This window comes from Petromyzon marinus, chromosome 59, assembly GCF_048934315.1.
Source record: "Petromyzon marinus isolate PM22_M1 ecotype Great Lakes invasive population chromosome 59, UKy_Petmar_22M1.pri1.0, whole genome shotgun sequence".
In the NCBI taxonomy this organism is placed as follows: domain Eukaryota; kingdom Metazoa; phylum Chordata; class Hyperoartia; order Petromyzontiformes; family Petromyzontidae; genus Petromyzon; species Petromyzon marinus.
Window position 1 is genome coordinate 14,416,773 of NC_133725.1, and position 25,772 is coordinate 14,442,544.

Sequence of the window (25,772 nt, forward strand, 5' to 3'; positions counted from 1 at the left end):
GGCACACACATGATATACAGTGAGGGAAAAAAGTATTTGATTCCCTGCTGATTTTGTACGTTTGCCCACTGACAAAGAAATGATCAGTCTATAATTTTAATGGTAGGTTTATTTGAACAGTGAGAGACAATAACAACAACAAAAATCCAGAAAAACGCATGTCAAAAATGTTATAAATTGGTTTGCATTTTAATGATGGAAATAAGTATTTGACCCCCTCTCAATCAGAAAGATTTCTGGCCCCCAGGTGTCTTTTATACAGGTAACGAGCTGAGATTTAGGAGCACACTCTTAAAGGGAGTGCTCCTAATCTCAGCTTGTGTAACAGGTACCTGTCCACAGAAGCAACAAATCAATCAGATTCCAAACTATCCACCATGGCCAAGACCAAAGAGCTCTGCAAGGATGTCAGGGACAAGATTGTAGACCTACACAAGGCTGGAATGGGCTACAGGACCATTGCCAAGCAGCTTGGTGAGAAGGTGACAACAGTTGGTGCGATTATTCGCAAATGGAAGAAACATAAAAGAACTGTCAATCTCCCTCGGCCTGGGGCTCCATGCAAGATCTCACCTCGTGGAGTTGCAATGATCATGAGAACGGTGAGGAATCAGCCCAGAACTACGCGGGAGGATCTTGTCAATGATCTCAAGGCAGCTGGGACCATAGTTACCAAGAAAACAATTGGTAACACACTGCGCCGTGAAGGACTGAAATCCTGCAGCGCCCGCAAGGTCCCCCTGCTCAAGAAAGCACATATACATGCCCGTCTGAAGTTTGCCAATGAACATCTAAATGATTCAGAGGACAACTGGGTGAAAGTGTTGTGGTCAGATGAGACCAAAATGGAGCTCTTTGGCATCAACTTAACTCGCCGTCTTTGGAGGAGGAGGAATGCTGCCTATGACCCCAAGAACACCATCCCCACCGTCAAACATGGATTTTATTGTTGCTATTCTGTCTCTTACTGTTCAACTAAACCTACCATTAAAATTATAGACTGATCATTTCTTTGTCAGTGGGCAAACGTACAAACCTGCAGGGGATCAAATACTTTTTTTCCCTCACTGTATATGTATTTTATGTTTTTTTTATTTCAAGGCCACAGTATCGTTTATGAGTGTGAGTTAATTTTTCTTCTCAAGAGGCAAAGTATCATCGGGCCCTCGTGAAGAATGGCACTTTGGCAAGTGGCCCGTGGCCATATGTTCACCGCCTGCTGATTTCCTATTCTCCTTACTGCAGGAACTTGTGAACACGGACAGCACGGTCGTGGACACTTCCAGCAAGCCACGGCTAGCTGATTGGAAGTTCGGCCATGAATCGGTAGGGAGTGACTTGCAGATGCAAACACATACAGAACTGTAAAAAAGACAAAGATCCCCTATAGAGCCTAAAAAGACTTTTGGAGCAAGTGCTGTTAGCAAGCATCTATGAAGGCCGTAATTATGGCACACAAGGGGGTAGGTGGCCGACACTACGCCCGGCCGCCTTTGTCTTCCCAATGGCAATGTTTACACACTTCACAAAGTACTCATTTGAGGCTCATTCGACTTTAGGGAAGCCCCAGGACCCATTCAGATAATCGTCACTGGTATTGTCCATAAGCGGCCATAGAAGTCGGGTCACCGGGTTCGTAGAGCAGCGCGCTATCCGCTACACTACTGCTCCGCACGTACATACACACGCGTACAAGTACCAACATATGCGTACACACACATGCAATGACAGCCATGTTAAGGTGTTCGCTGTAAAGCCCAGAGCATGGGTTTAGGATGTGCGAGCGAATCGCTCGTTTGCCTCGGGCGTTCTCGACGAGCTGATGTTCATGGCGGTCTCCTTCACAGGTCTCCCAGCCCCGGGGGGGAAATGTTTCTCCAATGTATGAGAACCAACAGCCACCGGGGTTCGTGCAGCAGAAGGACGGTCACAGGTGAGACGCACGCGCGCATACACACAAACGAACGCACGGTCACGAGAGCATCGCCGTTAACACCCGGCGCCACATCCCGTCCAGGCACGGACACGGACCTCTTTCTGTCTCACCCACGCGCCGTGGCCCCCTGCGCTGACTCAGCTTGCGTGTGCCAGGTGGGAAAGATGGGAGGGGCGGGTACCAAAGGACTGCGCGGCTTAACGCTCGTTTTCTTCCGCAGGTTTATCAACGTTACACCTTGTGCAAACCAACTGTGATGAGCAGGCACGAGCGTCCGCCCCACCCCGACCCCACCGCCAGCGAGATGGGAGATTGAGTGTGCTGCTGGCTCGGCACCTCCTCTGAACACGGTTCTTCCGCTGGGGACCTCTGGGAGATGGCTTCGTAAATATAAATCTGTCGTTAAACCCGCCACCACCCGACAAAGGTTTATCACGTAAACAGAACATGGCAATTTGTTACTAGTACAGCATACCAGTGTGTTGGCATGTTCTGTTTATGTGACAAACCTTACTGTGTCGGGTGGTGGTGTGTTGCATGACACATTTATATTTACGAAATCTAACTTAACAGGTCCCTGCAGGGTGGGCTGGTAGAAACATTGGAATTTTGCGCAAATTTATTACACCCAACAGCACGAGATTTCACTTCTTAAAGTATTGAAAGGGACGGACAGACGGACACATTAATCTATTGCAGGCTGGTACACTCAGTTTACAACTTCGTTCCTACCAGTATAAGTCGATGTTTAAGATAAGTCGATGTTTAAGATAAGTAAATGTTAAGATAAATCGATGTTTAAGATAAGTCGATGTTTAAGATAAGTCGTTGTTTAAGATAAGTCGATGTTTAAGATAAGTCGATGTTTAAGATAAGTAAATGTTCAAGATAAGTCGATGTTTAAGATAAGTAAATGTTCAAGATAAGTCGATGTTTAAGATAAGTCGATGTTTAATATAAGTCGATGTTTAAGATAAGTAAATGTTAAAGATAAGTCGATGTTTAAGATAAGTAAATGTTTAAGACAAGTCGATGTTTAAGACAAGTCGATGATTAAGACAAGTCAATGTTTAAGATAAGTAAATGTTAAAGATAAGTCGATGTTTAAGATAAGTCGATATTTACGATAAGTAAATGTTCAAGATAAGTCGATGTTTAAGACAAGTCGATGTTTAAGACAAGTCAATGATTAAGAGAAGTCGATGTTTAAGATAAGTAAATGTTAAAGACAAGTCGATGTTTAAGAATAGTTAATGATTAAGATAAGTCGATGTTTAAGATAAGTCGATGTTCAAGATAAGTCGATGTTCAAGATAAGTCGATGTTTAAGATAAGTCGATGTTCAAGATAAGTAAATGTTTAAGATAAGTAGATGTTTAAGATAAGTCAATTATTAAGATAAGTCGATGTTTAAGATAAGTAAATGTTTAAGATAAGTGGATGTTTAAGATAAGTAAATGTTGAAGATAAGTCGATGTTTAACATAAGTAAATGTTGAAGATAAGTCGATGTTTAACATAAGTCGATGTTTAAGATAAATCGATGTTTAAGATAAGTAAATGTTTAAGATATGTAGATGTTTAAGATAAGTAAATGTTTAAGATATGTAGATGTTTAAGATAAGTCAATGATTAAGATAAGTCGATGTTTAAGATAAGTAAATGTTTAAGAACAGCACGAGATTTCACTTCGTTAAAGTATTGAAAGGGGACGGACGGACACATTAATCTATTGCAGGCTGGTACACTCAGTTTACAACTTCGTTCCTACCAGTATAAAACCTATATTATGTATTACCAACTGTGAATAAATTGTCTTGATAATTCACATTGACTCGACTTCGTTTGTTTGTATGTATGTTGAATTTGTTTCGCATCGCCAACCGTGCTAATCAGAATAGCAATTTGCATTGCTATTCTTTTTGCATTGCTACTCAGGCCCTTGGGGCTTCTCTGCTGCATCATCACGGCACCAACCCAGTCACTCTTGCACATTTGACTCATTCTGGGCATTTTTATCATCAAGTTTATAAATGACGGTGACTTTGTTGGACATTTTTAAGAGGAGGGTAAGCTTAGGAATTTCGAGAGTTTGAGGGAGTGTGGGGGGAGGGATCACAAGGTAGTTACCGGTAACATGAAATAGAAATCACTTTATTGAACAACACGAATAAACGGAAGTGACTGAAAAATGAGTCGCCTTGGATTTTCCTTGAAAGTGAAATTGAAAAGCTATTTGATCAAAAAGGCCCACGTGAATTTGAGTGGGAAAAATGTTATACATCACGAACGGGTTAAACACGGTAAAATATTTGACACCAGCAGCTCACAGGCAAGAGGCAAATTGACCTCTTGCAACGGGGCTCATTAACAATGTTATACTTGGCGCCATCGCACAGGCTGAGTGGCTGCTTGCTGAGTGTTACGTCACGTATGCATGCCCTGTAAACGTGAAGATACAAACTTCCGATAAATAAAGGTGAGACCCTATCCATGAAATAATTAATAATCCTGTGCTGCAAAAAAGCTACGTTATTTTTCAACTCGCCGTCATAACACTTTACGGCCAGTCCCCGCTTCACGAACAGGCTGCGTTCCTGAGGCCCGTTCATTGATCCAACTCATTTGTAAGTTGACACTCAGTGGACGAAAGCCCCACTTATGACAACACGGAGATAACACATTCCATGAGAAAAAAACTTACAGTAACAGCTTGAAAACGCCGACTCGCACTGGCGAAACGAACCACCAAAACTCTTTGGTTTGGCGGAGCCAGCTGTGATGAGTCCTAACATCACCACTGAGAGTGTGTGTTGAGTGTACGTGTGAGCGTATGTATAAAGTGAGGGAAAAAAGTATTTGTTCCCCTGCTGATTTTGTACGTTTGCCCACTGACAAAGAAATTATTAGTCTATAATGTTAATGGTAGGTTGATTTGAACAGTGAGAGACAATAACATCAACAAAAATCCAGAAAAACGCATGTCAAAAATGTTATAAATTGATTTGCATTTTAATGAGGGAAATAAGAATTTGACCCCGTCTCAATCAGAAAGATTTCTGGCTCCCAGGTGTCTTTTATATAGGTAACGAGCTGAGATTAGGAGCACACTCTTAAAGGGAGTGCTCCTAATCTCAGCTTGTTACCTCTATAAAAGACACCTGTCCACAAGCAATCAATCAAATTCCAAACTCTCCACCATGGCCAAGACCAAAGAGCTCTGCAAGGATGTCAGGGACAAGATTGTAGACCTGCACAAGGCTGGAATGGGCTACAAGACCATTGCCAAGCAGCTTGGTGAGAAGGTGACAACAGTTGGTGCGATTATTCGCAAATGGAAGAAACACAAATGAACTGTCAATCTCCCTCGGCCTGGGGTTCCATGCAAGATCTCACCTCGTGGAGTTGCAATGATCATGAGAACGGTGAGGAATCAGCCCAGAACTACACAGGAGGATCTTGTCAATGATCTCAAGGCAGCTGGGACCATAGTCATCAAGAAAACAAATGGTAACACACTATGCCGTGAAGGACTGAAATCCTACAGCACCCGCAAGGTCCCCCTGCTCAAGAAAGCACATATATATGCCCGTCTGAAGTTTGCCAATGAACATCTGAATGATTCAGAGGACAACTGGGTGAAAGTGTTGTGGTCAGATGAGACCAAAATGGAGCTCTTTGGCATCAACTCAACTCGCCGTGTTTGGAGGAGGAGGAGGAGGAATGCTGCCTATGACCCCAAGAACACCATGCCCACCGTCAAACATGGAGGTAAAAACATTATTTTTGGGGGTGTTTTTCTGCTAAGGGGACAGGACAACTTCACCGTATCAAAGGGACAATGGTGGGGACCATGTACCATCAAATCTTGGGTGAGAACCTCCTTCCCTCAGCCAGGGCATTGAAAATGGGTCGTGGATGGGGAAGGTTCGAGTTGCCAAACGTCAGCCTCGAAACCTTAATGACTTGGAGAAGATCTGCAAAGAGGAGTGGGACAAAATCCCTCTTGAGATGTGTGCAAACCTGGTGGCCAACTTCAAGAAACGTCTGACCTCTGTGATTGCCAACAAGGGTTTTGCCACCAAGTACTAAGTCATGTTTTGAAGAGGGCTCAAATACTTATATCCCTTATTAAAATGCAAATCAATTTATAACATTTTTGACATGCGTTTTTCTGGATTTTTTTGTTGTTATTCTGTCTCTCACTGTTCAAATAAACCTGCCATTAAAATTATAGACTGATCATGTATTTGTCAGTGGGCAAACGTACAAAATCAGCAGGGGATCAAATGCTTTTTTTCCCTCTGTATGTGCGACAGGGATGTTCTACAGATCCCACATTATTTAATATCTAATAAAAAATAATTACTTAATCTAATAAAGAATAATTATTTCATATTTTAATAGCAAATGCTAAGACATACATATTCACCATCATTTTACAAAAAAAAATTGAAGGCACCCAATGGGTTCTCCCTTATCTCCGGTTGTGGCCAATATTTTCATGGAAATATCTGAGACGGACGCCATCCAGGCATCCACTCTACGCCTGTCCTTGTGGAAGAGGTACGTGGATGACACGTTTGTCATCTGGCCACATGGCCGACCGGCTCAACTACATCAATTCCATACACCCAGCCATCAAATTCACGATGGAGGTAGAAAAGGATGGCATGCTAACTTTCTTGGATGTCTTAATCAAAAAGAGACCAGATGGCTCAATGAGCCACTCTGTCTACAGGAAAGTAACCCATACTGACGCCTACCTAAAACCTGATTCCCACCACCATCCATCCCAGAAGAATCCCCTCATCAAAACGCTACACATAGAGCTCAGTGTATCTCCGACCATGAACACCTAACCAGTGAAGTAAAACACGTACACCAAGCTCTCAAGGCGAATGGATATTCTGATTAAACAATCCGCAAAGCCTTCACCCCAAGCGTGAGGAAGGAGCCATCTGAGGATCCAATCAAAACCATCACCCTGCCATACATAGCAGGGGTAACCACAAATATTTATAAAATCATGAAGAAATACAAGATCCAGGTCCGATTTAACACAGTACATAAAATTCGTGATCTGATCCCATCTGTGAAGGACAAAATTCCTGACATGCAATATCGCGGTGTCTACAAACTAAGCTGTATCTGCGGCAGCAGTTACATTGGGGAAACCAAACGACATGTCTCGGGCCGTGTTCGTGAACATAAGGCAGATCTGAAACACGGCAGGACCAATACTTCTGCTGTGGCTGATCATTACTTTAATGCGCCATAATAATTACTTTAATGCGCCATAATAAGGCGCTGTAGGCAGCTGAGCTGCCACCACGCCAATGGACCGACAGGGGGCAGCCGAGAGAGAGCGAGGTGTGTAGGGGTTGACCGAAGGTCAAACCCCCGCCCCTCCGTGACCGGAGGTTGACACCCCAGACCCCCCAGGGGCTGGGGGCTGAGGGGGATGGGGACCCCCACCACTTCCTAAAACCCCTTAAGAATTAAGACCTACTAAGACCTTCTAGAAGGTTCTGTAGGGGGGATCATGAGGGGAGGGGTGACCTCGACCTGGGGATAAAAGGCCGGCCCTCGGGACGGGCCAGGGAGTGTTCGCCAACTCAAGCTTGAAGACATCTGAAGACCTGAAGACTGGACCAGCACCCGGGGACCCTCCCCGAGGCTCTCGCTAGAGCCGGGGTTGCAGCGGACCAGGGCGAGTCCCGTACCCCGGGGTGGGTCGGTCGGTCCAGTCTTCCCCTAGCCGCCGTCGCAAGGGACCGGCGTGTAGCGAAGCCCGGCGTGTGTAGGACACGCTAGAAGGGAGGCTGTCTCTCCCTTAGGCTATCGGGTGTTACAGTAGTGTTTAACAGAGTAGTCTTAACAGAGTGTTAAGAGTTGTTACAATAAACGCGTTGCCTCCAGCAGATGTCTCCGTGTGGTTAGTTCGGGCCACAAAACTTGTATGTCACTGTCCCTCTCTCTGCATCTCTCTTTATGTCTCTGTCTCTCTATCTGTTTCTATCTCAGTCTGTGTATCTCTCTGTGTCTGTCTCTCTCTCCCTATGTCTCTGTATTAATGTTTCGTGTCTCTCTCTGCACTGCTTTTTTTGAATGTCCCTCTCTATTTCTGTGTCTGTCTCTATATATCTGTGGAAGTTCTTTCGTTCCATACATTGCCAACCGTGCTAATCGGAGGTGCGGGGGAAAGACAGCCTACTAAACACAAAAATAAGTTATAAAGAAATTAGTTTTCAATCTATATTTAAAATTGCATAGCTCCAGTGGCTTCCTAATATCGGGACAGCGTTCCAGACGGCCGTAAAACTGCATCAGAAAACACGTGATGCGGTGGCCATCTTTGTTCTATGGCCAGCCAAAAGCCACTGTGAGGATGACCGGAGTCTGCATGATGGTTTTTCTCTGTGTCTGTGTCCCTTTGTGTGTGTATTTGTAGGCCTGGGCTCTGGTTGTTCTTCATGCTTTCGGAGTCCCTGTCCCTCTGCTCACGATCATTAAGGACCTTCATGATGGTGAGCGGGCCTGGGTAAAACTACGTGGCTGGGAGTCAGAGCTATTCCCTGCACACCTTGGGGTGCGACAGGGATGTCCTCTGGCTCCCACATTATTTAACATCTATTTTGACCTCGTGGTTCGTGAAGCCTTCAATAGCTGTACCGGAGGAATCTCCATTTGGTACGGATACAATGGGAGGCTGATCGATGCCCGGGTAATTGCTGCTCACTCAGAGGAGGAGTTGGAGGCTCTGCTGCCGAACCTGGAGCTTGCCACCAAGAGGTGGGGCGTTACCATCAGCCCCACCAAAACTAAGCACCTGCCTGGGTATTTGTACCATCGGACACTCCACCCCCACAACTCCAAATTGGTGATAGGGTAGTTGTGGAGAGAGTGGAGAGCTTCCCATACCTTGGCAATGTGCTCATGACCGGCTCCGCTTTAACAGCAGAGGTCTCACTCCAAATCAGTCAAGCGGCATTATATTTTCATCGGTTGCGTAACGCTGTGTGGAAGCTACCTGGTCTTTCACTCCGCACAAAGCCTCAGGTCTTCTCGGCCACGGTCATTCCCTCCCTTCTCTACGCTTGCAAAACGTGGACCCCCCTAATGGAACATCGTCGCCGGTTAGAAACATTTATGCTGGCCTGCCTACGATCCATCCTGGGTTTAACCAGGCTAGATTGTGTGAGCTCACAAATCGTTGAAAGATGTGGACAAAGTCCCATTGGTGAGCTCCTCCGGCAGGCAAGGCTTCGTTGGCTGGATCATGTAGCCCGCATGCCCAGCCACCGCATGCCTAAACAGCTTTTGTTCAGCCGGATCTAGGTGGTGAAACGGGCGCGGACGGGCTAGAGAAGAGATGGATTGATGTGGTACATGAGGATGTGGACTTGCCGATGACTTGTACCAGCGGTGTCAAGATCGGCCTCGGTGGAGGAGGCTCGTGAAGGACGCTGCTACTGGGCAGTTGGAGGCAGTCACCCTCCAACAACAACAGACGGCGGAGGAGCGACGCTCACAACAACGAGCGGAGTGCCGGGTGGCTAAAGCACAGCAAGTTGATACAGTAGGGGGCACAGGTGGTGCATCAGCCAGTAGTCTCAGTCAGTAGACCCGTGGCATCTAGGTCTGCCCCGTGACCTCCTGCCAGCGGGTTTTCGACACTTCACGTGACCTCAAGGTGCACATAGCCTGGCACAAGCGTCATGGTGATGTCACTGCCACTTAGTGGCGAATGGCGGTTGTTGTTGTGTTTGTTTCTCACTTTACTCCTACGTCTCTCACTGCCTATTTCTGTGTCTATCTTTCGCTGTGTGTGTTTCTCTCCGTGTCTTTCTCTCTACCCCTATTTGCCCATGGCGATGCCCTCATTATTTTCATTACAAATTTTCGCCCATGAGTAGCTGCCCCGATCGTCCATTCCTAAGTCCAGTCCTGACTTTAGTGCTAAAACATTTTACAATACGAGAATCACAGTCACATCCACCTCATGTAAATACTGTACCATATACTTAGCATGAAGACGTACCTAATCAGGCCTATTGACCATGTAGAGTGGTGAAAGTTTCTGTGGGAAAATATTAAAAAGTAATTGTAGCTCCCTGTGGAATCAATGTTAGAGGAACTAGAATATGCATGCTCATATGTATACCTAGGGGAGTTATTGAAGGCAGACCGGGATCATAGACAGGATATAAGAGAGGGGGACGACGTTAGATCGGAGTGCTTCTGAATATCAACATAGCTATGTGCTCAGGGAATCACGTTAACAAACGGTGCATCTATCACCTGCTGTGATGTATGGCTCAGACACACCGACATATCAAATGAGTGCAGCTAATACTTGGACGAGGAAGACATTGACATATGATCTCTGGATTAATGTATAAGCATCTGCGTGCTGAAGAAGGAAAACGAATGCATGGAAATGTAAAACATTAGAATGATCTGAGATTGAAAACATCGCTAGACCTGCTGCTGGCGGATGGTTCGTAGGGACGCAGTTATGTAGTCCACCAGTAATTTAATTCGTCACGATTCAGAATTTACAATTTCATTTATTACTTGCTCATGCCTCGTTTTTACCGTCTCCTGTGTACACACGCACACAACAAAAGCTGGGCGGTGGCGGCTACGCTGCTGCACGTGGCTGCTGCACTGTGGAGGCAGCAGCGAGGGTCGGTGGATCACCGCACTTCGATGTTGTGAAACTCCCTTGCCGTGGGCGTCGAGGAGGTGCCATGCTCTGGCTATGCCAGGAGAAGGCGGTAAAGGAAGAATGTGGACTGCATGGGATTGATCGTTTGCCCCCTTCGCACGCATGGGCGCCACGGTGGTGAGATGTTAACTACCTCGCCTGGTATACAGGTCATGGATTCGATCCCGACCCAGACGCCTGCTGTATATTTGGAGTTTGCATGTCTCTGTCTCCCCGTGGTCGCGTGGATTTTTTCCGGGTCCTCCGGTTTTTACCTCCGCAGATACAGAATAAACGAGCGTTTTGAGTATTTGACTGCTGTAAATTTCCACAAGATAAGCCACTTCGTTGAGCTATCATTTGAGGCCAGGTCGTTTCTGCAAAAAAGAGCTGTATAGCTGAGTGAGCTTCACGTGGTGAACATTTTTTTATTTGGTTATTCTTCAGGTGCTCCGGTTTCCTCCCACATTAATTGGCCCACACCACCTCAAACTGTAGAGGACCGCAGAGCTTGGGCAATCGTTGGCGCCGACTCGTCACCTGGCTGCTGCCTTCCCGCTCATCTGTGGTTCCTCCTCGCGCCTCCGAGTCGTTGTCCTCTCTGCGAGAGCGAGCGAGTGATGTGCGGTAGCGGCGTGTTGCAAGTTGACATTGTTATTATTGACACACACACTAGAGGACGGATAAGGTGGCGTGACCTCACATGCATGACAACTGACCCATCGCCAGACACCGCTCACCATGCGGGCACTCACCACTCACCAGATATCATTCACCTGGCACACACATGATATACTCATCAACCACCACGCACCACTCACCTGATCCGAACCACACATTCCAGGCATTTGCCATTCACTCGCACACAAACTCACACCATTCTCACCTATTCGTCCATAACATTGACAAAAAACACGTCTCATTCACAATCCTGTATCTGTCTCATCGCATAAAACAAAAAAATCAATGTTTTTTTTTATCCCATCGGCCCCAAGGTCTTCGTGGAGTGCATAATATCAGCAGTATTAGTTCAATACAAAGCAAGCTATGGGCTCGATTAGACATTCAGCGTCTCATCAGCAGTCAGGCTTGCCCCAACCAACATTGGTGAATCGCAAGATACTAAAGATGCTAATAAGCAAAGACGCCCCACCCCCGATAACTTCAAGATAATGGGTCCGAGTTTTCACGCAAAATGGTATACTGTACTGTAATAGATTCTGATATACAGCACACATTACTCAATTGGGATTATAGATAGCCACCCCTTACTGTGAAAACTGGCAGGACCCTCCTGAAAAAGAGCCACGAGACTCACTCAGTGAGGCAGCGGTGGCCCTGGACCCGCTGTTGCCAGCAATCGGCACCCCCCAAACCCCAGGGGCAGATCGAGGCTGAGTTTTTTGGTAAACTGGGAAACATTTTGCCCCTATTTTCCATTTAATGGTTTTTAAAGAGGCATATTTATTCGATTTGTCCGTCTGTCCAATCAATCAATTGTCAGAAATGTTGAGAAATTATTTTTTTTCCTCGAATTTGGCACCCCACTTAACTTGGCTCCCTAGACGACCGCCTAGATAGCCTACATGGACGTGTCGCGCCTGCAGTGAGGCTTTCCTGGGTAAACAAGCCTCATACTGGTAGGAACCTCCTGGTTACACCAGCCCACAGGGGATTATTGTGTCCGTCCATCCGTCGTGCATCAAAAAATAGGAGGGGTGGGGCTGGGTGGAGAGGGGAGGGTGGGGAGGGGCTGAGTGGGGAGGGGCTGAGTGGGGAGGGGAGGGTGGGGAGGGGCTGGATGGGGAGGGTGGGGCTGGGTGGGGAGGGTGGGGAGGGGCTGAGTGGGGAGGGTGGTGAGGGTGGGGCTGGGTGGGGGGTGGGAGGGGTGGGGCTGGGTGGGGAGGGGCTGGTCACCCTGTGGTGCCCTTATAAAACTCAACGTTTAACCTACTCACGCCGGCTTGTGCCCGCCCTCACAGTCGGGCATATTTGCGGAATACACCACGTGGTGCCGCCGTTGACCCTGGCCATTGACCGAGCAACCCAACGTTCCTACCAGCTCCCTCCGCAGGAATGTGTTAATCATCATGATCACACTTGACACCACTCGCTTGTGGCCGTCTGATGCGTATTGTCTCCGCGGCACAGTAGCGTGTTTAGTCCAGCAGGGGGTGCTGCGGCAATGTTGTTGACGCACGTGTTGGCTTCACGTGCTATGAAGAAGAACAATTGACCAAATGTCGCGTATTAAAAAATAAATACTTTTAAGACCACAGTTTTTTATTTACGAATTTTCTCTGAGTAGTCATTGCACTGCAGCACGTGACTTTTTTATTGTATCGAGGTCAAGAGTCATAACATAGGCAATGTGCAATTCCAAAGACCCCCATGGATGATTATGGTGGGTGTTTCAGATTGCCATCAAACACCCTACCTGTGTCACGCACTGGATTCTATTTTTTTTTTAAATCTGAGATAAAATTCATACGTCGTACAAAGTTCACATTTAATACCATAGCCAGCTGGATTAATACGGTCAAAATGAGTTATCTTTCGGCTCTGTACGTTGGCAACTACTCAAATTAATGCTGCCAAAACACACCGGCTTATGTGAGCCGATTCATAATCTGCGCCATAACTCACACACGTGTTTTCCTTGTTGCCTCTCTCTCCAGAGGCTGTCCCCACTCCTTCCCTTGGCCTCGCTCCTCCACCAGCGGGCCCTGTTCAGCTCCATCCACCACATGAACCACAGATGTTTCTTTAATCTAGTTTAGAGGCTATAAGCAGTTGTTATAGGTCATTACCAGTGCCATAGGTTATCGGTTTCTGGTAAAAATCAGCTGGACCTGTAAAATGAAAATTACAGGCAGCCCTCGACTTACGAACACCCGACTTAAGAATACCCGCCTTAGGAACACCCGACTGACGAACACTAGTACTTAAGAATCCGCGAAATTTCGTGAAACTGAACGTTCGTAAATCGAGGGATACCTGTATAGAGTGAGAGACAAGGTAGGGGCGATGAGAAGTTTCCTGTTGCCCGGGAAAGCAAACGCGGTGTGGAAGGCAGGGCATGTGGAAGGAGGGAAGTTGTGAGATGTGATGAGGCTAAGGTTGACTCAACCTCAAATTCTTACCTGGTGCGATGTGTAAATATCGTCACTGGCAAGATAAAGACGGGCGGGCGTGGTGCTGGCCACCCATCCCTCGTGTGCCGTTCAGGCCTTCATAGGTGCTTGCTTATAGCACTTGCCCCAACAGTCTGTTAAGGCTATACGGGTGATCTTTGTCTGTATAATGAATGCCATGGATTTGGGCATAGGCAAAGGAATCTAGCATTTATTATCAATCCATGCACTTCCTCCCACCATTCTCCCTAAAATAAGAATAATTAATGAATATGCACACCGTTAATTACCCACGTGGGGAGCCATATCAGCGCTATAAATCCGTCTTGCAGCTTGTGGACTGTGCAGCGTGGTGTCCCGCACCACAAGGGCCCTGCTTTGCACCACAAACTAACTTTGCTTCTGCCACCAACAAGGTGTAGGGCGTGATGTGCATGTAGGGGGAAGAAGAGTCTGGGGCCAGATACATGGAATGTGGGATGTGGGCAGGAAGAAGGTTGTGTATTGGAGATCCTGGCTCTGAGATAATGTGGAGGTTTGGGTAGGCTGTGTGCGCTGAGTGTTGGGGCGAGTGGTCGGTGGTATGTGGACCGGACAAAGAGGCTGATCGTATGTTGCTAGGTGTGTATGAGGCTGGGTATAGGAGTTGGGGGTGTGCAAGGTGTGTACGAGGATGGGTGTTTGTATTCGAGTTGGGTGTATGGGCTGTAGATTAGACTATCTGGCTGTTTGATTGCTAGGTGGGTATAGGGCTGGCTGTGTGAGGTCTGGGTGAGTGTTTGGGGCTGGCTGTGTGAGTTCTGGGTGAGTGTTTGGGGCTGGCTGTGTGAGTTCTGGATGAGTGTTTGGGGCTGGCTGTGTGAGTTCTGCGTGAGGGTATGGGGCTGGCTGTGTGAGTTCTGGGTGAGTGTTTGGGGCTGGCTGTGTGAGTTCTGGGTGAGGGTTTGGGGCTGGCTGTGTGAGTTCTGGGTGAGTGTTTGGGGCTGGCTGTGTGAGTTATAGGTTAGTGTTTGGGGCTGGCTGGGTGAGTTCTGGGTGAGGGATTGGGGCTGGCCGTGTGAGTTCTGGGTGAGTGTTTGGGGCTGGCTGTGTGAGTTCTGGGTGAGTGTTTGGGGCTGGCTGTGTGAGTTCTGGGGGAGTGTTTGGTGCTGGCTGTGTGAGTTCTGGGTGAGTGTTTGGGGATGGCTGTGTGAGTTCTGGATAAGTGCTTGGGGCTGGCTGTGTGAGTTTTGGGTGAGTGTTTGGTGCTGGCTGTGTGAGTTCTGGGTGAGTGTTTGGGGCTGGCTGTGTGAGTTCTGCGTGAGGGTTTGGGGCTGGCTGTGTGAGTTCTGGGTGAGTGTTTGGGGCTGGCCGTGTGAGTTCTGGGTGAGTGTTTGCTGCTGGCTGTGTGAGTTCTGCGTGAGGGTTTGGGGCTGGCTGTGTGAGTTCTGGGTGAGTGTTTGGGGCTGGCTGTTTGAGTTCTGGGTGAGCGTTTGGGGCTGACTGTGTGAGTTCTGGGTGAGTGTTTGGGGCTGGCTGTGTGAGTTCTGGGTGATTGTTTGGGGCTGGCTGTGTGAGTGCTGGGTGAGGGTTTGGAGCTGGCTGTGTAAGTTTTGGGTGAGGGTTTGGGGCTGGCTGTGTGAGTTCTGGGTGAGTGTTTGGGGCTGGCTGTGTGAGTGCTGGGTGAGGGCTTGGGGCTGGCTGTGTGAGTGCTGGGTGAGTGTTTGGGGCTGGCTGTGTGAGTTCTGGGTGATGGTTTGGTGCTTGCTGTGTGAGTTCTGGGTGAGGGTTTGGGGCTGGCTGTGTGAGTTCTGGGTGAGTGTTTGTGGGTGGCTGTGTGAGTTCGGGGTGAGTGTTTGGGGGTGGCAGTGAGTTCTGGGTGAGTGTTTGGTGCTGGCCTTGTGAGTTCTGGGTGAGTGTTTGGGGATGGTTGTGTGAGTTCTGGATGAGTGTTTGGGGCAGGCTGTGTGAGTTCTGGGTGAGTGTTTGGGGCTGGCTGTGTGAGTTCTGGGTGAGTGTTTGGGGCTGGCTGTTTGAGTTCTGGGTGAGTGTTTGGGGCTGACTGTGTGAGTTCTGGGTGAGTGTTTGGGGCTGGCTGTGTGAGTTCTGGGTGAGTGTTTGGGGCTGGCTGTGTGAGTGCTGGGTGAGGGTTTGGAGCTGGCTGTGTGAGTTCTGGGTGAGGGTTTGGGGCTGGCTGTGTGAGTTCTGGGTGAGTGTTTGGGGCTGGCTGTGTGAGTTCTGGGTGATGGTTTGGTGCTTGCTGTGTGAGTTCTGGGTGAGGGTTTGCTGCTGGCTGTGTGAGTTCTGGGTGAGTGTTTGGGGCTGACTGTTTGAGTTCTGGGTGAGTGTTTGGGGCTGACTGTGTGAGTTCTGGGTGAGTGTTTGGGGCTGGCTGTGTGAGTTCTGGGTGATTGTTTGGGGCTGGCTGTGTGAGTGCTGGGTGAGGGTTTGGAGCTGGCTGTGTAAGTTTTGGGTGAGGGTTTGGGGCTGGCTGTGTGAGTTCTGGGTGAGTGTTTGGGGCTGGCTGTGTGAGTGCTGGGTGAGGGCTTGGGGCTGGCTGTGTGAGTGCTGGGTGAGGGTTTGGGGCTGGCTGTGTGAGTTCTGGGTGATGGTTTGGTGCTTGCTGTGTGAGTTCTGGGTGAGGGTTTGGGGCTGGCTGTGTGAGTTCTGGGTGAGTGTTTGTGGGTGGCTGTGTGAGTTCTGGGTGAGTGTTTGGGGCTGGCTGTGTGAGTGCTGGGTGAGGGCTTGGGGCTGGCTGTGTGAGTGCTGGGTGAGTGTTTGGGGCTGGCTGTGTGAGTTCTGGGTGATGGTTTGGTGCTTGCTGTGTGAGTTCTGGGTGAGGGTTTGGGGCTGGCTGTGTGAGTTCTGGGTGAGTGTTTGTGGGTGGCTGTGTGAGTTCTGGGTGAGTGTTTGGGGGTGGCAGTGAGTTCTGGGTGAGTGTTTGGTGCTGGCCTTGTGAGTTCTGGGTGAGTGTTTGGGGATGGCTGTGTGAGTTCTGGATGAGTGTTTGGGGCAGGCTGTGTGAGTTCTGGGTGAGTGTTTGGGGCTGGCTGTGTGAGTTCTGGGTGAGTGTTTGGGGCTGGCTGTTTGAGTTCTGGGTGAGTGTTTGGGGCTGACTGTGTGAGTTCTGGGTGAGTGTTTGGGGCTGGCTGTGTGAGTTCTGGGTGAGTGTTTGGGGCTGGCTGTGTGAGTGCTGGGTGAGGGTTTGGAGCTGGCTGTGTGAGTTCTGGGTGAGGGTTTGGGCCTGGCTGTGTGAGTTCTGGGTGAGTGTTTGGGGCTGGCTGTGTGAGTTCTGGGTGATGGTTTGGTGCTTGCTGTGTGAGTTCTGGGTGAGGGTTTGCTGCTGGCTGTGTGAGTTCTGGGTGAGTGTTTGGGGCTGGCTGTTTGAGTTCTGGGTGAGTGTTTGGGGCTGACTGTGTGAGTTCTGGGTGAGTGTTTGGGGCTGGCTGTGTGAGTTCTGGGTGATTGTTTGGGGCTGGCTGTGTGAGTGCTGGGTGAGGGTTTGGAGCTGGCTGTGTAAGTTTTGGGTGAGGGTTTGGGGCTGGCTGTGTGAGTTCTGGGTGAGTGTTTGGGGCTGGCTGTGTGAGTGCTGGGTGAGAGCTTGGGGCTGGCTGTGTGAGTGCTGGGTGAGGGTTTGGGGCTGGCTGTGTGAGTTCTGGGTGATGGTTTGGTGCTTGCTGTGTGAGTGCTGGGTGAGGGCTTGGGGCTGGCTGTGTGAGTGCTGGGTGAGTGTTTGGGGCTGGCTGTGTCAGTTCTGGGTGATGGTTTGGTGCTTGCTGTGTGAGTTCTGGGTGAGGGTTTGGGGCTGGCTGTGTGAGTTCTGGGTGAGTGTTTGTGGGTGGCTGTGTGAGTTCTGGGTGAGTGTTTGGGGGTGGCAGTGAGTTCTGGGTGAGTGTTTGGGGCTGGCTGTTTGAGTTCTGGGTGAGTGTTTGGGGCTGACTGTGTGAGTTCTGGGTGAGTGTTTGGGGCTGGCTGTGTGAGTTCTGGGTGATTGTTTGGGGCTGGCTGTGTGAGTGCTGGGTGAGGGTTTGGAGCTGGCTGTGTAAGTTTTGGGTGAGGGTTTGGGGCTGGCTGTGTGAGTTCTGGGTGAGTGTTTGGGGCTGGCTGTGTGAGTGCTGGGTGAGAGCTTGGGGCTGGCTGTGTGAGTGCTGGGTGAGGGTTTGGGGCTGGCTGTGTGAGTTCTGGGTGATGGTTTGGTGCTTGCTGTGTGAGTTCTGGGTGAGGGTTTGGGGCTGGCTGTGTGAGTTCTGGGTGAGTGTTTGTGGGTGGCTGTGTGAGTTCTGGGTGAGTGTTTGGGGCTGGCTGTGTGAGTGCTGGGTGAGGGCTTGGGGCTGGCTGTGTGAGTGCTGGGTGAGTGTTTGGGGCTGGCTGTGTGAGTTCTGGGTGATGGTTTGGTGCTTGCTGTGTGAGTTCTGGGTGAGGGTTTGGGGCTGGCTGTGTGAGTTCTGGGTGAGTGTTTGTGGGTGGCTGTGTGAGTTCTGGGTGAGTGTTTGGGGGTGGCAGTGAGTTCTGGGTGAGTGTTTGGGGATGGCTGTGTGAGTTCTGGATGAGTGTTTGGGGCTGGCTGTGTGAGTTCTGGGTGAGTGTTTGGGGCTGGCTGTGTGAGTTCTGGGTGAGTGTTTGGGGCTGGCTGTTTGAGTTCTGGGTGAGTGTTTGGGGCTGACTGTGTGAGTTCTGGGTGAGTGTTTGGGGCTGGCTGTGTGAGTTCTGGGTGAGTGTTTGGGGCTGGCTGTGTGAGTGCTGGGTGAGGGTTTGGAGCTGGCTGTGTGAGTTCTGGGTGAGGGTTTGGGGCTGGCTGTGTGAGTTCTGGGTGAGTGTTTGGGGCTGGCTGTGTGAGTGCTGGGTGAGGGCTTGGGGCTGGCTGTGTGAGTGCTGGGTGAGTGTTTGGGGCTGGCTGTGTGAGTTCTGGGTGATGGTTTGGTGCTTGCTGTGTGAGTTCTGGGTGAGGGTTTGGGGCTGGCTGTGTGAGTTCTGGGTGAGTGTTTGTGGGTGGCTGTGTGAGTTCTGGGTGAGTGTTTGGGGGTGACAGTGAGTTCTGGGTGAGTGTTTGGTGCTGGCCTTGTGAGTTCTGGGTGAGTGTTTGGGGCTGGCTGTGTGAGTTCTGCATGAGTGTTGGGGGTGGCTGTGTGAGTTCTGGGTGAGTGTTTGGTGCAGGCCGTATGAGTTCTGGGTCAGTGTTTGGGGCTGGCTGTGTGAGTTCTGGTGGAGTGAAAAAAGCCACGCTCAGATCACGACCTTTAAGCCGTGTGAGAAGAAACAAAGCGCCTTGACAAAGGAATGAAATGGCTGAGTGATTAGCTTGTGGCTGGTCACAGAAATGGCTATGTTAAAGTTAAAGCATACACATCCGCAAAGGCACCCCTTGATAAAGGAATTAGCATAGAATTTAGCATTGAAATAGCTAAGTTAAAGTATACACATCCGCAGAGGCACCCCTTGACAAAGGAATTAGCATAGAATTTAGCATTGAAATAGCTGAGTGATTAGCTTGTAACTGGACTCAGAAATAGCTATGTTAAAGTCAGAGCATATACATTCACCGAGGCACCTAGTACAAATCAAACAGGAGAATTTAGCGAAACACAACCATGCTCAGACCGCGGACCTTTAAGCTGTGTGCGAGCAAACAAGGTGTCCTGACAAAGAAATTAGCATAAAAATTAGCATTTGATTGGCCGATTATAGAAAAGAGGTGGTGTACGTGCCGGTGGACTGGCCGTTTGGCGCGTGGGGGGAGTTTACCTATTGATGGTGTGAAAAGGGAATTTATAAGAGCTGCGAAAGTTTGGGGTACCACTACTTGAAAAATATACTGTACCATTGAAGTTACTTTAATGTTTAGTTCGATTTAGAACATCTTTCCAATGGTTGCTTAATTCTCCTGTTTGATTTGTACTAGGTGCCTCGGTGAATGTATATGCTCTGACTTTAACATAGCTATTTCTGCGACCAGTTACAAGCTAATCACTCAGCTATTTCAATGCTAAATTCTATGCTAATTCCTTTGTCAAAAGGTGCCTCTACGGATGTGTATACTTTAACTTAGCTATTTCATTGCTAAATTCTATGCTAATTCCTTTGTCAAGGGGTGCCTTTGCGGATGTGTATGCTTTAACTTTAACATAGTCATTTCTGTCACCAGCCACAAGCTAATCACTCAGCCATTTCAATGCTAAATTATATGCTAATTCCTTTGTCAAGGCGCTTTGTTTCTTCTCACACAGCTTAAAGGTCGTGATCTGAGCGTGGCTTTTTTCACTCCAGCGCTGTCCTCCAGACAGTCTCGTCCCTTCACCTGATGAAGGCCGCTTGTGTTGTGGCCGAAACGTCGTGATTTTTGTTATTTTATTTTTTTACCTACTTGACTTTACCCAATAGAACCAAAGAGTACCCACAGACTCACCACACAGAGACCCACAGACTCACCACACAGAGACCCACAGACTCACCACACAGAGACCCACAGACTCACCACACAGAGACCCACAGACTCACCACACAGAGACCCACAGACTCACCACACAGAGACCCACAGACTCACCACACAGATACCCAGAGACTCACCACACAGAGACCCATAGACTCATCAAACAGAGACACACAGACTCACCACACAGAGACCCACAGACTCACCACACAGAGACCCACAGACTCACCACACAGAGACCCACAGACTCACCACACAGAGACCGATAGACTCACCACACAGAGACCCACAGACTCACCACACAGAGACCTACAGACTCACCACACAGAGTCCCACAGACTCACCACACAGAGACCCATAGACTCATCACACAGAGACCCACAGACTCACCACACAGAGACCCACAGACTCACCACACAGAGACCCACAGACTCACCACACAGATACACACAGACTCACCACACATAGACCCATAGACTCATCACACAGAGACACACAGACTCACCACACAGAGACCCACAGACTCACCACACAGATACCCACAGACTCACCACACAGAGACCCATAGACTCACCACAAACACCCAGAGACTCACCGCACAGAAACCCACAGACTCACCACACACAGACACCCACAGACTCACCACACAGAGACCCACAGACTCACCACACAGAGACCCACAGACTCACCACACACAGACACCCACAGACTCACCACACAGAGACCCACAGACTCACCACACAGAGACCCACTGACTCACCACAGAGACCCACAGACTCACCACACAGAAACCCACAGACTCATCACACAGAGACCCACAGACTCACCACACAGAGACCCACAGACTCACCACACAGAGACCCACAGTCTCACCACACAGAGACCCACAGACTCACCACACAGAGACCCACAGACTCACCACACAGAGACCCACAGACTCACCACACAGAGACCCACAGACTCACCACACAGAGACCCACAGACTCACCACACAGAGACCCACAGACTCACCACACAGAGACCCACAGACTCACCACACAGAGACCCACAGACTCACCACACAGAGACCCACGGACTCACCACACAGAGAACCACAGACTCACCACACAGAGACCCACAGGCTCACCACACAGAGACCCACAGACTCACCACACAGAGACCCACAGACTCACCACACAGAGACCCACAGACTCACCACACAGAGACCCACAGACTCACCACACAGATACCCAGAGACTCACCACACAGAGACCCATAGACTCATCAAACAGAGACAGACAGACTCACCACACAGAGACCCACAGACTCACCACACAGAGACCCACAGACTCACCACACAGAGACCCACAGACTCACCACACAGAGACCGATAGACTCACCACACAGAGACCCACAGTCTCACCACAAAGAGACCCACAGACTCACCACACAGAGACCCACAGACTCACCACACAGAGACCTACAGACTCACCACACAGAGTCCCACAGACTCACCACACAGAGACCCATAGACTCATCACACAGAGACCCACAGACTCACCACACAGAGACCCACAGACTCACCACACAGAGACCCACGGACTCACCACACAGAGACCCACAGACTCACCACACAGAGACACATAGACTCATCACAAAGAGACCCATAGACTCACCACACAGAGACCCACAGACTCACCACACAGAGACCCACGGACTCACCACACAGAGACCCACAGACTCATCACACAGAGACACATAGACTCATCACAAAGAGACCCATAGACTCACCACACAGAGACCCACTGACTCATCAGAGACCCACAGACTCATCACACAGAGACCCACAGACTCATCACACAGAGACACACAGACTCACCACACAGAGACCCATAGACTCACCACAAACACCCAGAGACTCACCGCACAGAGACCCACAGACTCACCACACACAGACACCAACAGACTCACCACACAGAGACCTACAGACTCACCACACAGACACCCACAGACTCACCACACAGAGATCCATAGACTCACCACACAGAGACCCACAGACTCACCACACGGAGACCCACTGACTCACCACAGAAACCCACAGACTCACCACACAGAGACCCACAGACTCACCACACAGAGACCCACAGACTCATCACACAGAGACACATAGACTCATCACACAGAGACCCATAGACTCACCACACAGAGACCCACAGACTCATCACACAGAAACACATAGACTCATCACAAAGAGACCCATAGACTCACCACACAGAGACCCACAGACTTACCACACGGAGACCCACTGTCTCACCACACAGAGACCCACAGACTCATCACACAGAGACCCACAGACTCATCACACAGAGACACACAGACTCACCACACAGAGACCCACAGACTCATCACACAGAGACACATAGACTCACCACACAGAGACCCACAGACTCACCACACAGAGACCCACAGACTCACCACACAGATACACACAGACTCACCACACATAGACCCATAGACTCATCACACAGAGACACACAGACTCACCACACAGAGACCCACAGACTAACCACACAGAGACCCACAGACTCACCACACAGAGACCCACAGACTCACCACACAGAGACCCATAGACTCACCACACAGAGACCCACAGACTCACCACACAGAGACCCACAGACTCATCACACAGAGACCCACAGACTCATCACACAGAGACACACAGACTCACCACACAGAGACCCACAGACTCACCACACAGATACCCACAGACTCACCACACAGAGACCCATAGACTCACCACAAACACCCAGAGACTCACCGCACAGAAACCCACAGACTCACCACACACAGACACCCACAGACTCACCACACAGAGACCCACAGACTCACCACACAGAGACCCACAGACTCACCACACACAGACACCCACAGACTCACCACACAGAGACCCACAGACTCACCACACAGAGACCCACTGACTCACCACAGAGACCCACAGACTCACCACACAGAAACCCACAGACTCATCACACAGAGACCCACAGACTCACCACACAGAGACCCACAGACTCACCACACAGAGACCCACAGTCTCACCACACAGAGACCCACAGACTCACCACACAGAGACCCACAGACTCACCACACAGAGACCCACAGACTCACCACACAGAGACCCACAGACTCACCACACAGAGACCCACAGACTCACCACACAGAGACCCACAGACTCACCACACAGAGACCCACAGACTCACCACACAGAGACCCACAGACTCACCACACAGAGACCCACGGACTCACCACACAGAGAACCACAGACTCACCACACAGAGACCCACAGGCTCACCACACAGAGACCCACAGACTCACCACACAGAGACCCACAGACTCACCACACAGAGACCCACAGACTCACCACACAGAGACCCACAGACTCACCACACAGATACCCAGAGACTCACCACACAGAGACCCATAGACTCATCAAACAGAGACAGACAGACTCACCACACAGAGACCCACAGACTCACCACACAGAGACCCACAGACTCACCACACAGAGACCCACAGACTCACCACACAGAGACCGATAGACTCACCACACAGAGACCCACAGTCTCACCACAAAGAGACCCACAGACTCACCACACAGAGACCCACAGACTCACCACACAGAGACCTACAGACTCACCACACAGAGTCCCACAGACTCACCACACAGAGACCCATAGACTCATCACACAGAGACCCACAGACTCACCACACAGAGACCCACAGACTCACCACACAGAGACCCACGGACTCACCACACAGAGACCCACAGACTCACCACACAGAGACACATAGACTCATCACAAAGAGACCCATAGACTCACCACACAGAGACCCACAGACTCACCACACAGAGACCCACGGACTCACCACACAGAGACCCACAGACTCATCACACAGAGACACATAGACTCATCACAAAGAGACCCATAGACTCACCACACAGAGACCCACTGACTCATCAGAGACCCACAGACTCATCACACAGAGACCCACAGACTCATCACACAGAGACACACAGACTCACCACACAGAGACCCATAGACTCACCACAAACACCCAGAGACTCACCGCACAGAGACCCACAGACTCACCACACACAGACACCAACAGACTCACCACACAGAGACCTACAGACTCACCACACAGACACCCACAGACTCACCACACAGAGATCCATAGACTCACCACACAGAGACCCACAGACTCACCACACGGAGACCCACTGACTCACCACAGAAACCCACAGACTCACCACACAGAGACCCACAGACTCACCACACAGAGACCCACAGACTCATCACACAGAGACACATAGACTCATCACACAGAGACCCATAGACTCACCACACAGAGACCCACAGACTCATCACACAGAAACACATAGACTCATCACAAAGAGACCCATAGACTCACCACACAGAGACCCACAGACTTACCACACGGAGACCCACTGTCTCACCACACAGAGACCCACAGACTCATCACACAGAGACCCACAGACTCATCACACAGAGACACACAGACTCACCACACAGAGACCCACAGACTCATCACACAGAGACACATAGACTCATCACACAGAGACACATAGACTCACCACACAGAGACCCACAGACTCACCACACAGAGACCCACAGACTCACCGCACAGAGACCCACAGACTCACCACACAGACACCCACAGACTCACCGCATAGAGACCCACAGACTCACCACACAGAGACCCATAGACTCACCACACAGAGACCCACAGACTCACCACACAGATAACCACAGACTCATCACACAGTGATACACAGACTCACCACACAGTGATACACAGACTCACCACACAGAGACCCACAGACTCACCACGCAGAGACCCACAGACTCACCACGCAGAGACCCACAGACTCACCACGCAGAGACCCATAGATTCACCACACAGAGACCCACAGACTCACCACACAGAGACCCACAGATTCACCACACAGAGACCCACAGATTCACCACACAGAGACCCACAGACTCACCACACAGAGACCCACAGACTCACCACACAGAGACCCACAGACTCACCACACAGAGACCCACAGACTCACCACACAGAGACCCACAGACTCACCACACAGAGACCCAAAGACTCACCACACAGACACCCACAGACTCACCACACAGAGACCCACAGACTCACCACACAGAGACCCACAGACTCACCACACAGAGACCCACAGACTCACCACACAGAGACCCACAGACTCACCACACAGAGACCCACAGACTCACCACACAGAGACCCACAGACTCATCACACAGAGACCCACAGACTCACCACACAGAGACCCACAGACTCACCACACAGAGACCCACAGACTCACCACACAGAGACCCACAGACTCACCACACAGAGACCCACAGACTCACCACACAGAGACCCACAGACTCACCACACAGAGCCCCGTGTGGGCACCTTCAGGCTGAGTCGACCTTGAGGAGGCCCAGACAGGGTTCAGATTTTCCCGCCACCGCCTCCACTCGTCCCGACCCGGAAGCGGAAGTAGAAGCTGTAG

At 49.8% G+C, this 25,772-nt stretch overlaps 1 long non-coding RNA gene across 1 annotated transcript; it reads right to left on the reverse strand.

The window, feature by feature from the left end:
* Positions 1-10,488: 10,488 nt before the first annotated feature.
* Positions 10,489-25,756, reverse strand: LOC142905884 (uncharacterized). Its single transcript, XR_012929887.1, has 2 exons — positions 25,650-25,756; positions 10,489-11,249 (listed from the first exon to the last, which is right to left on the reverse strand). It is a non-coding gene; the product is annotated as an uncharacterized LOC142905884 (long non-coding RNA).
* Between the last annotated feature and the right edge of the window lie 16 nt (positions 25,757-25,772).